General features: G+C 33.4%; 1 protein-coding gene across 2 annotated transcripts in view; it reads right to left on the bottom strand.

Moving 5' to 3' along the window:
* The window catches only part of LOC140439164 (1-phosphatidylinositol 4,5-bisphosphate phosphodiesterase epsilon-1-like), a 579894-nt gene that overhangs the window by 326698 nt on the left and 237824 nt on the right, over window positions 1-15372 (bottom strand). The window lies entirely within an intron of this gene.

Raw genomic sequence — 15372 nt, 5'->3', positions numbered from 1 at the left:
CCGAAGAAATCAAGCGAAGAATAATCCTAGAAAACAAATGCTATTTTGGACTGAGTAGACATATAAGAAGCAGAAACTTGAGCCAAAAAACAAAAATAACCATATACAAAACCCTTATACAACCAGTGTTGACATATGGGTCGGAGACATGGACCATTTCCAAGGCAGCTGAAAATCTCCTGCTTATATTTGAACGAAGGATCCTGAGAAGAATATTTGGTGGCATCTGTGAAAATGGTGTTTGGAGAAGGAGGTACAACTACGAGATATATCACAGATATAAACATATATTTGGTGGTAAAGACGTAGTATCCTTTATAAAAATAGGAAGACTAAGATGGGCAGGACATCTGGCAAGATCACAGCAGAACAACCCTCCTAGAAGAATCCTTATGTCACAACCTGTGGGAAGTAGAAGTAGGGGTAGACCAAAACTCAGATGGAGGCATGGTGTAGATGAGGATGGTAGACAAATAGGCGCAGCAAACTGGCAACAATTGGCAATGGATAGAACTGACTGACGTAATAGACTTGGGCAGGTCGAGGCTCTTTTATAGGACTGTAGCACCAATGATGATGATGATGATTACAGTTTAATACCATCTTGGTCCTTCATGGAAAACAAAAATAGGCACAAATCTTAATAAAAAAAACAAATGTAACTTTAAATTAAAAGTTAAGTAGTCAATGCAACGATAGATTACAAAAAATATAGGTTTACTTGCACAAATTTAATTTGTGAGTGTGTATTTAATTTGTTCCGTAACGTAGATTTCTGCAACTGATACAATCTGCGGGCAGCATCCAATCGCGAACTGCCGTGAGTGATAATCATACTCCATTCTTTACGTTCACACCTAAGAAGGGTGTCATCGACAAACGACGGGTTACATCGTAACTTATGATTTTTCAAAAAGTCTATATAAGCAGAATAGTAATTGCTGTATGTATCTATTATGTCGAGAAATATTTGCGCTGTATAATCGCTAGGAGTGCCAATTTTTGAGAAGTGAGTTAAACTTATATTGCTTGTGGGAGTTAGTCAATGGAGTGGAAAGAATATCAACGTGAACAAAACTTTTTTTATAATGTAAGATTTTTTAGTCAAAGTCTGGGAGATTTATAATTTCTTCAAAGATAGAATAGGAACAATTTGAGACAATCTGGTGGTTGTTTGGGCCTTTTGGATTTGCTGCTTACTTTTTTACGTATTGTAAATTATATAAACCTTAGGTACATATATTTTGTTATATAAGTATATATAACAAATCAAAATGTATTATTTTTTGTTATCCGAAGACAACAGAGAAACACATATAGACATAAACAAGGCAGAAAAGATACAGGAACGAAGATACAACATCAAAAGCCTAGATGAAGAAAGACTTATTCAAAAATAGATTGGATGAGAAGCTACAAATTCCCGCTACTAAGAATATCGACCAGTTATATGAACATATAAAAAAATGTTTACACGAAGCAGCATTTGAAGCTACGGGATACTACATAAAACCCAAGGTAAACAAACCATACTGGTGGTAACGAAATAGAGGAAGAAATAAAATATAAAAGATAACTATACCAACAATATTCAAGCTCCAAATCATTACAAGACAAAATAAAATATAAAGAAAAACAAGCAGAAGTACGAAGGAAAATCTCTAAGAAGAAGAACGAGTCTTGGGAAAGAAACTGCCAACGAATAAATACTTATCTAGGAGGAACCAGACGCACACAAAGTTGGAAACTGATAAAAAAAATTGAGAAAAGAAAAGAATAAAGAAGTAATACAGAGCATAAAACCAGAAGACTGGGAAGAGTATTTCAAAGGACTTTTGGTAGAGAATAGAGTCGAATTTCAAGAACATAGAAATCAAAACCAAGATAGAATTTCAATAGTCTGCTCGCCAATAAGATTAACAACAGAGGAAATTAAAAATGTGTCTAAACAGCTGAAGAGGAACAAAGCATCCGGACCAGGGGATATACCCGGAGAATTGTTTTAAGTACGAAACGAACAAATGATATGAATGTCTTTGACAACTATTTCAAGAATGCATAAACACAAGCGAAATCCCTATGGAATGGAAGATATCATACCTCAGTACTATACATAAAAAGGGTGATAAAACCAATTGTGAAAATTACGAAGGAATAGCTGTAACCGGATCTATGAGTCGAATATATGGAAAGGTTTTAAAGAACCGAATCGAGAGAGAATACTTAGATTATGAAGCAGAAGAACAAGCAGGATTTCGTACGGGTCGACCCACTATTGACCACATTTTCTCTTTAACCCAGATACTAGAAAAAAAGATGGCATGGAATCAAGAGATTCATATGTTGTTCGTCGACCTACGGAAAGCCTACGACAGCGTTCCACTGAAGGAGCTGTGGCAATCAATTGAAAGCACGAATATTATTATAGAATTAATAAAAGCCGTCAAAGTGCTATACAACCAACCAATAACAAAAATAAAAGCAGGGACACAAATAACAACAGGATTTATAACACCAAAAGGATTAAAGCAAGAAAGTTGTCTGTCCCACACTTTATTTAAAATATACCTCGAAAGTGCTTTAAAAAGATGGAAACAAAAATGCAGGAGAATGGGGATACCGCTCACCAATATTATGGTATATACGCTCAACTTCGATCAAGATTATAACGATTTAAACTATATGGCACGAAAATTAATTAAAGAGTATGATATATGGAGTCTAGAAGTAAATAAAAAGAAAACTGAAGACCTGTGCATTGGAGTAGAACAAAAGGATCTCATATTAGACGATAAAACCACTATAAAGCACTGTTGTGACTACAAATATCTAGGTATCACTATTTCACAAGATGGAACATTAGACAAAGCCATAAGAGAGAGAAGTACGTCAGGGAGAAAAGCCATCATAATGTTAAACAGCATTTTATGGGACCAATCCATCAGCAAAGAAAATAAAAAGAGGATATATGAGACTATAATAAAAAGTATCACTTTGTACAGCTGTGAGGAATGGTCACTGAAAGAAAAAACACTGGCAACGCTGAAAGCGACGGAAATGGATTTTTGGAAAGGAGCTGCAGGAAGATCTAGAAGAGAAAGGATTACCAACGAACGCATTAGAGAAATAATGGAAATCAAACGAACAATCACAGATGACCTAACAACAAAACAACTTATCTTGTTAGGACATGTACAAAGAATGAATGAACAACTAATACCAAAAGAAATATTAAAATGACAACCAGAAGAAAAAAGAAAACGAGGTAGACCGAGAAAAAGTTGGAGCGAAGGAATAAATAAAGAACTGATAGAGAGGACCATAGAAGAAGACCTATGAAACAACCGGACGAAGTGGCGAGTGGAAGTCGGAAAACGGCGGAGAACGTTATAAACTAGTGATTTTGTCCGTCACCAAGCGACGGGGGATCCAATCAATTGCATCTACAATCACTTTACTTAACTTTTTCTCTTTTCCTCCTATTTAAGGCTAGGACGACAACAGAATAATATTTTAATCTGTTGTACAACTTTCGTAATAAATAAGTCACTTTTGGAGAGTCCGCTATTGTATGAATGATATGAAACTATTTACTAAAGAAGACAAAATACAGAACAACTGCTAAGAATCTAGCATTTTTGCCGATAGTCTATAGAGACACCCAAAGAAGAAGAAATTATTTAATTCTTAAAGAACTCTGTATGTATATTTGTTATGCATAGATTGTAATTTAAACGTTCATTCACGTATTTTTTCGCATTAGTCGTTTTTTCTAATTTATTTAAAGAAATCTGCAGAGGCGCAAAAGGGCATGATCAAAATATTTTAACTTTGGTGAGTTTTAGCTCGATTATTGAAGTTAGGAAACTAATCGAACTTAAACTAATTCCAAAGTTCATTCTCTGCCCATTACGTTATTCAAAAACAGTAATCGACTTTCCGAACTTTGGTACCTACTCGGAATAAAGATGAGTTTAAGTTTCACGTAAAATTTTCTGTTAAAAATAAACAAGATAGGGTTGCTTTTATGCTGCTAGAATGTTAGTTTTTGTGTAAAGGTAAGATCAAGATAAATTGCTTACATTACAAATTGAAATTTGTTGAACGCTATACACTATAATCGATTTGGAAAAACATGTTAGAACAGGTTCACAGTTTTTATGAGAGAAGATTACTGCTGCTTGAAATTGATATAGGACTGTTTAAAGCAGAAAAATTAGAAATGTCGATTTCTATTTGTCTGTTACTTTGTAGTCAAATTTATAAAAATAGTAAACAACAAACTTCTGATAAAACATAAGTATGTATGCTTTACTTCAATAAAATGAGAAAGGTACTTTGTGCAAGAGAACTAAAATTGGACTTGAGAGTTAGCCTGGCAAGGTGTTATATTTTCTCGACTCTGCTTTATGGGATAGAAGCATGGACACTTATCGCGTCGACTACTAAATAGTTGAAAGCATTTGAACTGTGGGTGTATAGAAGAATCCTGAAGATATCATGGACCGAGCATGTAACAAACAACGAAGTCATGAGAAGAATCAACAAAATAATGGAAGTATTGGAAACCATCAAGACACGAAAGCTGCAATACCTGGGGCATGTTCTGCGTAATGAGAGATACAACCTACTTTAATTGATTATACAAGGGAAAATCCAGGGCAAGAGAAGTGTAGGAAGAAGAAGAATCTCATGGTTGCGTAACTTTAGGGAATGGTACGGATGCACATCAATTGAACTATTCAGAGCAGCAGCATCTAAGATCAGAATAACCATGATGATTGCCAACCTCCGTCGCGGAGATGGCACGTGAAGAAGAAGAAGATGTATGCCTTAATGTGTAAGAGGTGTAAGTTAGAATTGCACGCTGTCAAATGTCATTAATATGCACATATATTTATAACATACACATTCAGAAGACAAGATACACAAACCAAATTAAAATCTAGAGACCAGGCATTATTATTCTATTAAGAAAATAAAATGAATAGGAAAAATGGAATGTGCAAACGCTGAGAGGTACAACAATTGAAGAACAGTACTCGAAAAACATCACCAACAGTCTAAGGAATCAAAATGTAAATGAAGAAAGCCAGACAGATATAGACTCCTACTGGACTAGAATAAAGAAATACAACGAAGCAGCAGCGAAAGATGAAATAGGAACAGAAATTTGTGCCTGTAAAAATTATTGGTTTGACGATGAAAGCAGGAATGCAACAAAAGAAAAAAATGAAGCCTACAGAAAAATTCTTACTCGATAAACTAGGCAAGGAAAATGATATATTTAATGCCTTTTGGAACCTGTAATTATGACAAGCAAAATATTTACCTATTCTCAACTATGAAAGTAATTACAAAGAAGAAAAGTTACCCAAAGAAAACAAAACGAGTTTATTCATCCAGAAATGGTACAGTTAAATATAGAGTTACAGTTAAATATAAAAATAAATGGGAATGAAATTTGTAAGAAAGAGTTTCTTGCTATACACGGCATTTCAAAAAAACGTATTGAAAGACTGGTTGACCCAAATAAAGCAGGTGCTTCTACTCCAAAGTCAGATGAAAGAGGTAGGCATAACAACAACAAGAAGAAAATACCAGAAGAACACTGTGAGAATATTAGACAGCATATTAATTTAATACCAAAATACACAAGCCATTACAGCAGGCAAAGAGACCCAACAAAAGTCTACCTAGATTCCGATCTGTCAATTTTTAGTTTATACCATGATTATTATCTTGAATGGTGCCGCCAAAATAATTTTGTGATAGTAACCCAAGATAAATATAGGCGCATATTCTGCTCCGAGTTTAATATAGGCTTTAAGTTACCTAAGAGCGATACCTGTAAAGTATGTGATACAATGAATATAAAAATTGCAAAGAAATTGAAAATTGATTTGGAGTTAGAGCAAAGACGTGCCCATCCATGCAGGATCTAATGAAACAGACACAGAGGAGGCTAAAGCTACGGGAAATGCATTGGTTATCAGCTTTGACCTACAACAGGCTCTGCTAGTGCCAAATTTAACAGTGGGAGCATCGTTTTATTTAAGAAAAGCATGGGTTTATAGCCTTGATATCCATGACTATATTCGTCGAAAGGCATACATGTACATGTGGCCAGAAAATATTGTCAAGCGAGGTAGCGATGAAATTGCCAGCATTTTATATAAACATTTTCGAACTAATAGACCCACTGCTGATAAGCTTATAGTGTACACAGATAACTGCAGCGGCCAAAACAAAAAAAAGTGGTCTCTAATTTGTTTATGGCAACAGCTTACTATAGAAGGCATATTCATTTCAATTGAAAAGTATAAGCGTCATCGATTAAAACAAGTGTATACTCCAGACGAATGGTACAAAGCAGTGAGAAAATATAAAAGAAAAAACTGCTTTGAGGTGATTGTATTGAAACAATCTGATTTTTTTTCTTTTAAAGAATTACAAAGCTAGATTACGAAAAAAAACCCATACAGATACAAAGAAAAAGTTAACTTTTCCAAAATATCAAGCCTCAAGTTTTCATCTGAACAACCTAATGTATATCAAACATCTTGTAAATAAAAGCTATAAGGCAGTTAATGTTGGGAAGATAGGTTTAAGGAAGTCAATTTTACTTTCCACTGATTTGAAATCAAAATGGAATGAGCCTAGCCTATTCTACTAAACAGAAAAAAATTGAAAATATTTCCCAGCTCTTACAGTTTATTCCGCCAGTTTCTCTAAAATTTTATGAAGAAATTGGTGCTTGCCAACAGATTCTATCAAATGCTGATAATGAACCATTGGAAGACATTGAACATTTGGACGACTTTTCAGATATTGAAAATATTGACTAACGAATTTTTATTGTTACATTTTATGTACATTTATTAGAATATATTTTTTTTTACAAAAGTGGATAAGCCTCATATTTTTTCGAAAAATGTTCAACAACTCAAAAACCGTTAAATAAACATTTATGTTACTTTTATTGTGTATTTAATAACATATTGTCAAACGATTGTGGACCTTACTTCCGAGAAAAATGTAAAAATTGCATTTCAGGATTTGAAAATAAGTTTAAAATGATATTTTCTCCAAAATATTGTTTGGTGGCATGTCCCCTTCTGATCCCAAAGTCTTCAAGTCATCAGATTGCAACCCTGAAACAAATATTTATAGACAAGAAAGCAGCCTACGACTCTGTGAATGGAAGAGAAATGTTTAAAGTAATAAAAGAGCTAGGAATACCAAATCAGTTGATAAATTTAACAAAACTAACTCTTCAAAAAGTTGAATGTAGAGTACGAATTCAGGGGGAACTGTCTGAACCTTTTAAAATAATTAACGGGCTGCGCCAGGAAGACACAAATCACAACCATTAATTCAATATCTAATAAATCAGTGCAAATCCTTGCCTATGCTGATGATATCAATATTATTGATAGAGACAAAAAATAATACAACGCCAGTATAGAAGCCTCACTTCAAAAACTTATAGTTAGTAGTTAGTAATACTATTCAGAAAAATTTAGTTTCCGGGCATTACCTTAATGTTCTTGGAGACGCTTAATCATCAACGCACTCCTCTTCCCTTTTTAAATCAAATGAAAAACAAAAGTATTACTCGAAAATATTCACTCAATTTTTTTCCATGTTTTTTTCAATCACTGTTTCCTGTAAACTTATACTGTACTTTAACAATACAATATAATTATAGGCTGTCTCTTTTATTGACAGTAAAGTCTTCATGAATTTTTATATGTCAATCATTTTAGAACTACAGTGTTATCTCTCTTTGTCTCTCTCTCTCTCTCTCTCTCTCTCTCTCTCTCTCTCTCTCTTCAGTCTTAAGTAATCCAACTTTGGATATAGGCCTCCCCCAAATCAATCCAGTGTTTTTTATTTTGCTCCATTTGCTTTTAGTTACGTCCTCGGATCTTCTTAATGTCATCAGCCCATCTCATTTGTGATCTTCCTCTGCTTCTCTTTCCTAACGTCTTTTACTTTGGTTTTGCTTCTAATGCATTTGTTTATCTTTCATCGCTCTTTGTGCCTTTACTATTTTATCCATATTAGACTTGCTAAGTGTCCACGTCTGTGAACCATACGTGAGTATAGGGAGGATACACTGATCGTAAATTCTGGTTTTCAAATATTGTTCTGTTTTAGTGCTTTTCAAGATCCAACTCCAACTCAAATACAGCCGTATTTATTTGAGTTGAAAAAAAATTAATTTGTATGAATTTAAAATGCAAAAGTATATTCATACAGTTAATATTTTTAATTGTTATGTAATCTTGTTATATTTTTATAAACTACATAAACCCAAGACAAAGAACGAAAAATCCGATGTAAAATGTTTTTCTGGCTCTAATAATTTCCTAATAATGCATTATTTAGTTGTGTTTCTCTCCAGGGTGCCCTTTTTACGATAAATGGAACAAATAGGCCTACATTGTAATTATTTCCTACTTCATACGATATATTTTCGCCGCAAGGGGTTCTCAGTGGTGTGCGCTCAGATTCGGATAATTCGGTCAATATTGAATCAAAATAGGAAAATTGTTAAACATAAAAACAAAGAATTTTTTTCTCAACTTACTCAGAAAGTAATAAACTAAATATTTTAATAGTTTGCAAACAATTTGTAGATATTATCTAAAGGGATTGTCTAAGAACTAACCGGAAACGTATTTTCTATGTACTATCTTTCCGTTAGACTTATTAACGTAGTCCTTCCAATATATAGTTGTTTATTAAGATTTTTTTTTATTAGAAGTCCAAAAGTATAATCATAACTAAATTTGCGATGAAACGATTATCAGGAATCACATGGTTTTTTTTTATAAAACAATATCCAGGTGGGCAATAGTGTCCTGTCATTTGTCTCTAATTTTTGTTTTGTATTTTTATATAAAATGTTTTTTAGAGGCACTTAAAAGAAAACTGAAAAGTGCTTTTGAGTTTTTAACGCCATAAAGTATTAATTTTTACGTAAAACAGCATGTCAGTATTTACCTAATTATTTTTTTTCTTTCAATGACCAATTAAAATGTCAAGAAAAAGCAGAAAAAAAAATTGGGAGCAAGGCAGTATATAAACGACTCTAAAGCCATGCTCGAACGAGCTGTGAAAGCAGTGAGCGCAGATTTAAGTTCCCGTCAGCAGCAAATGTCCTTCACAGTAATAATTTTACAAGAAAATATACATATCACTAAGTAATTTAAAAAACAACAAAACTATTTTCTATAACTGTTTGTTGTATTTAGTCAATCTAAAAACCTTTACGTATCATAAATTTTTTTTGAATTCCTCTTAGAAGCAGCTCTACCACCAGTAACCTACATTTCCCCACCAATGAAATCTTGTATTTCTCAAGAGTATATCACATTGTGTATTGTATTTCCTTCCGCTGCGCTGTGGTGATTTAGAGACAGCTGGATACAAAAAAAAACGGATCTACTGGTTTTATATACTACAATACGTTCATGAAATTTGTTCGGGTTCATTTATTTCAAGATAAAGAGCTCAGCCGTGTTTTAATTATATCTTTTTAGGCTAAAAATGGATAAAAATGTTGTAAAATTGTGTAATACATACCGAACATCACGGTACAAAAGCTAACCTGAAATGGCATTGCCGCCAATTTGTAAGTTTTAAATATAAATATTTGTATTATATATCGAAAGATTTTCGCGGTTAGTACAATTAAACCTAGAGCTAAGATTAATACTATTACCAGAATTAATATTAAACTCAACAGTTTTCTGGGTTGAACCGCGTCGATTATCATTGCGCTGAGCTTTCGACATCCTCTTTGATGTCTTCTTCGGGGCTTCCGAGATCTCAGTCTCTCGAGCCCCTAGACACTACTACACGAATAACTAACCAAGGCATTACTGCCACTGGGAACAGAGGACGGTTCATTTATACCGTCAACAGTAACGTGGTTTGGGTGGAGGAAGGTGGTCTGGCGACCAGCGTGGGGATTGGCACGGGGGTTGCTCGAACATTTTTAACAGTATAATTTTGATTGACGGGTGAAGCGGACGGTATTTTCTTTATGAGAGGTCTCTTAGTCGAAGGTAACCGTATGCCGTCATCTCTTCTACTAAGACCATTTGGCGTTTTTTCAATTTCTATGGATTCTCGGATAATTCTTGGTTTATAGAAGCGAATGGGGGCTATGGTTCTGGAGTTTTCAAAATCAATTTTGTGACCTGTAACAACCTAGTGTTGACCTAGAGCTGAAATTGAATCAAAATTGTAAACAGATGTAAAATGTTCATAAATCCTATTTTGGATTCTACGATTTGTTTGGCCTATATAGGATCGGAAGCAGTCTGCACAAGAAATTTTATAAACTCCGTGTTGTTCATTTGAAATGTTGTCGTTGATTGACCGCACAAGAGATGAAAGTTCTTGTTAGGGGTTAAATATTCTCTTAATTTCAGAATTTTGTCGATATTGTAAGTGACACCTTTGATATAAGAAAGAAAAGCTTTTGTATGATGAGGGTCTGAGTCTATGGGTTGAGATTAAGTGGAAGATTGATGTCTGTAAATGCTCCTATTAATGTGATTTTCTCGGTAACCTATTTGAATTTGGGCTTGTTTTAAACTAAAGAGCTCAGCGGGTTTACTAGAATAATCACAAAGGCGTATTAATCTGGGGACAAGGGTAATAATGACTAAATTAATTTGTGAAGTTTATTCATTTGGCACTTTAGTCTTAAAATAAGAAATTATTTATTTTATTGATTTATAAAATTGTTGGTATTTAATATATTTCGAATGAAAATACGTCATACGAAAATAAATCATTAATTAGAATAGAAAATTATAAATGTTATTTGTATAGTAAATAAGTGAGAAGGAAAAATATCTCTGGCAAGTAAAGATGCCTAACCTCTCAATTGTTGATCAAAACTGTACGAAAAACATGGCAGCTGCGCAGGTGCCCGTCACATGATGAAAAGACATATTCATAAGTTCAAGACGTATGTTTTTAGTTTTAGCAGGTTTATACATCTATGTAAACAACAGTTACATTTGTAAGTGACATGACATATTCTGTAGGCAAGTACGTAAAAAGTCATTTCTACACTGTTTTAAATATTAGAAATCTTTGCAACTGAGCGATTAACTAAGTAAATTAAATTTAAGCATAACTTTTTTGTTTTGGATAATAAATTCACAATGCCCTGTTAGAAACACTAAACTCCTTAGAAAATACAAGCCGTTCTCCCAATTGCTAGATTCCCCTTTAGGGCGTAGCTTCGATTCTAATCCATAAAGTTTACATTGAAAAGCTCTCTCAAGTTTTCCAGCGGTTTACTTACTTGTCAGAAGTGCCGTTCGTATCCATTATGATTAACTTGTTAAAAAAGTTGTACAAGTACTTACACAGAAGTAAGCATAACACGATTAAAACAAATGCCTCGTTCTGGTACGGCTACGTTTTGTTATAAAAGTTAACTTTGGATTATGCTGTGATTGACGCTTTAAATCCCTGGATAGAAAGAGGGAAAGTAAGAAAATTGAACAAAATTAATTAAGCACGTGGATTTATTGTATTTTTGTTATTATTGAAACGAATCGTATTCAATTATTTTAAAACTGGCTGTATACCATATATTAAAAAATTAATTAAAATCCTTTGCAAAAGGTATATATTTAAAAACCCAAACGGGCTGTGTTAGACAAAACGTTTTCGGAATTCATCATTCCATCATCGGTGTCCTAGAAAATATGTAACTACTTAATTAAAAAGAACATGAAGTTTAAATTTTGACCAAGGTTAAAGAAAAGTGTGGTTAATACTTACTAGGAGTACATGAATGTAGCCACTAAATTTATGGGTAAAAACCCGTTAACAAATAATTAGTTACATTTATTCGACATTATATCTTATAAATAATTAGGATGTTAAAGTTACCGTTGGATTAGGTAACATGGCGACATATGACTAAACGTTGAAGTTGCAAATCCTGAGACGGTGTGTCTCAGGACCGGTGTTAACCGAGTTTTTTACATATCCGAGGTAGTGATGGTCCAATAATCTTGGATAATCGCGAGTCTGCTGTACTCAACATGTGAAAATGATATACGTTAACTTTAATTTTCAAAGCATGAGTTTAAATACAAGTTATAATAAATTTGTGTGCAAATGTTTTTTTTTGTATCTATTTTAATTATATATTTAAAGAACCGACAAATTCTCAGAATGTTTTTCCGAAAATATTTGTTTTTTGGACCTTTTCTAGATTTGCGGACTACTAGTCCAACGTTACATTTTGTGTACCATGTCACGTTATCTCTGAAAGGTTAAACTTTCGCAAAGATGGGATTCGTTGGGATTCTGATGACAATTTAAATGGAATTTGAATTTAGTTACGTTTATACGTATTATAATTTTTATATTATTTTATATAGTTTTAGTAGAGTTTATTGGATCATTTGAAAAGGTAAACTCATATTGAAATTTCACTCGTATTAACGAGTATTAAAACAATAGCACACTACAGATGTAATCTCTCTTTTAATTTCTCTTCATCAAAATACGCCTACAACGTTGGCTTTAAATCCCTCTGTTACTTTGCCATATTTACAGTAACATAAAACACGTCCATTATTAATTAAAAAACATTCCCTCTCGATCCATAACACCGTTCCCCTTTTTTGTATTATTTACATTCATCAAAGCATAAAAAACGCAACAATATTTTTACGACGCCCCCAACCGACATTTTTTATACATGAAAAACAGTATGTGTCGTTATCGGACCCCAATTTCCAATAATTTATAGCACAGAATTCAGCATGCACAGCACGTGATGCCCTAGTCTATTTTTAATTGAGTTCTTGGAAAAACGGGAGCAGTTTGTGTTTTATTAGATTAGTTACTGATACACATATGCGGTAGTTTTTAATAATTGTTATCAGGTAGTGCAACAAGGAAAATATTAAAAGCTCTGCTTTGGATCTGAAAATTGTGGAAATTTAGTTGTCGAAAGTTCAGATATCAGATTTAACATTATGAACAATAATGCCTCTACATGTAAATTGATAAGGGTAAACCAACTGATTACTTAAGAATTTGGGGCTATTTAGTATCAATGACAATGATACATGCCATTTAAAATGACTTGCCATTTAGCAGTTTAGCCAATTAAAATGGTCAGGTTCAGTGTTGTCAGAAATCAAGATACTATTAATACCGTTGAATAACATTGTTGAGGAGTTTTAAAATGTTAACCTATATAAGCCAGGTGATTATTTGTTATTTAATACTTTTATGAAAGTGTGGTATTAAGCAAGTGTTAAAATATGATTTCTTGAATATAAATAAAAAAAATTATTAAGTTAAAACAATGATTACAATATATTAAACAATTAACAAAAGATTTTCTATGTCTTCTTTGTCAAAACTGGTATTGATTATGCCGGACCATTCTCACTGAAGGACAAAAATGGTTGAGGATGTAAGCAATTAAAATATTATATCTGTTTTGTTGTCTGATTTTGCACAAAATGGCATTTTATACCTCCTTATACACCTAACTTTGGAGGTCTTTGGGAGGCTGCAGTAAAAATTACAAAGCAACACCTAAAACGCATTATGTTAAATAAACAATTTATTTATGAAGATTTCAATTTTCTAATTGTTCAAATTTAGGGTATCCTAAACTCACTCCCAATTTATGCCCTATCTAATAATCCCAATGATATTGAACCTATTACTCCTTCCCATTTTCTTATTGGCCGACCTATAACTACACTTCCGGATCCTGACCTATCAGAAGTTCCATTTAATCGATTAACTAAACTACAAGAGCTTCAGCATATGTACCAACAGTTTTGGACGAGATTTAAACAGGAGTATATTTCTCAACTACATGTACAATATAAATGGAAGGATCCACCCACATCAGTGAAAGTTGGAATAGTTGGTTTTAGTTTCACGTAGCGAATTCTTTAATTAATTTTTGGAAAAGACGGCATCTTCAGAGTAACAGAAGTGAAAACCGCCACTTGTGTCCCTTCTGTTAAACATTTGTGTTCACTACCATTGGAAAATGAGACACTATAGTGACTTTGACAGTACTGTATTAGTTTTATAAATTGGTTTAACTTTAAAGATTCTCTTCAAAGGGGGGAATTTATGTTTAATTTAATATTTTAACATTTTATAGCAACACTTTAATGAAAGTTTGCCTGTCATTTTACGTCAACTGTCAGAAGACATATCTTCTCCATTTTTTCTTTTTGTAAACAATGTAGTATATCAATTTTAACAAGGCAATACGCTTGCTATTTTTAAAGATTGGAATAAATCTTATATAAGCTCCATATATACGAGAGGGAATAAAAGAGACTGTTCCAATTATAGAGGTATTAGTGTGACGAGCTCTGTGGGCCAGTTGTACGGCAGAATATTAAAGAAGTGGGTTAAAAGACAGATACAAGATATTGAAGAACAAAGCGGCTTTCGTACCGGGAGATCCTGCCTTGATAATATATTTATCCTACGACAAATAATTGAAAAACGTGTTGAAAGTAGTAGAGAGACCCATTTGGTATTTATAGACCTTGAGAAAGCATATGATAGTGTCCCGTTAAAGAAAATGTTTGAGGTCCTCGAAAGGTCCGGATTGGATTTGACGTATATTCGAGCGATATATAAATTGTACGAAAATGCAGTTAGTTGTGTAAAAATTGGAACCAGAACCTCAAATGAATTTAAAGTCACTAAAGGCCTAAAGCAAGGATGCTGTTTCTCACTGACACTCTTTAAAATATACGTCCAAGAAGCATTGAGGAATTGGAGAAATAAATGTAGATTTATGGGCATCGAAGTGGGACAAGAAACTCTGTATACATTGTTGTTTGCAGATGATCAGGTGGTGGTTGCAACCGATGAGGAAGATATAAATTATATGAATCGAAAATTATTTGACGAATATGCCAAATGGGAGCTTACTGTAAACATAAGCAAAACAGAATATTTAAAAATTGGAGGAAATACCACAGATCTGAGGCTTGAAAACGCAGTCATAAAAGGCTGCAACCAGTATAAATATCTAGGAAGCATCATATCAGCAGATGGCAGAGTTAAGATAGATGTACAAAACCGAATAACCCAAGGGAAAAAATGCATACGAATACTGAATTCATTACTGTGGTCTAATAAAATAAAGATGCATACCAAACTTCGCGTATGCAGAGCAATTGTAGAACCAATTACCACATATGGTGCCGAATGTTGGACGATGACAAAGAATGAACGAGATAAAGTAGACGTTGTGGAAATGGATTATCTTAGAAGGTCATGTCGAGTATCGAGAATGGAAAGAATCAAGAATGAGGAAATACGAAA

The sequence above is a fragment of the Diabrotica undecimpunctata genome, chromosome 4 (genome assembly GCF_040954645.1).
Source record: "Diabrotica undecimpunctata isolate CICGRU chromosome 4, icDiaUnde3, whole genome shotgun sequence".
Classification (NCBI taxonomy): domain Eukaryota; kingdom Metazoa; phylum Arthropoda; class Insecta; order Coleoptera; family Chrysomelidae; genus Diabrotica; species Diabrotica undecimpunctata.
The sequence above is the reverse complement of the archived record's forward strand: the minus strand, read 5'-3'. Positions and strand labels throughout refer to the sequence as shown.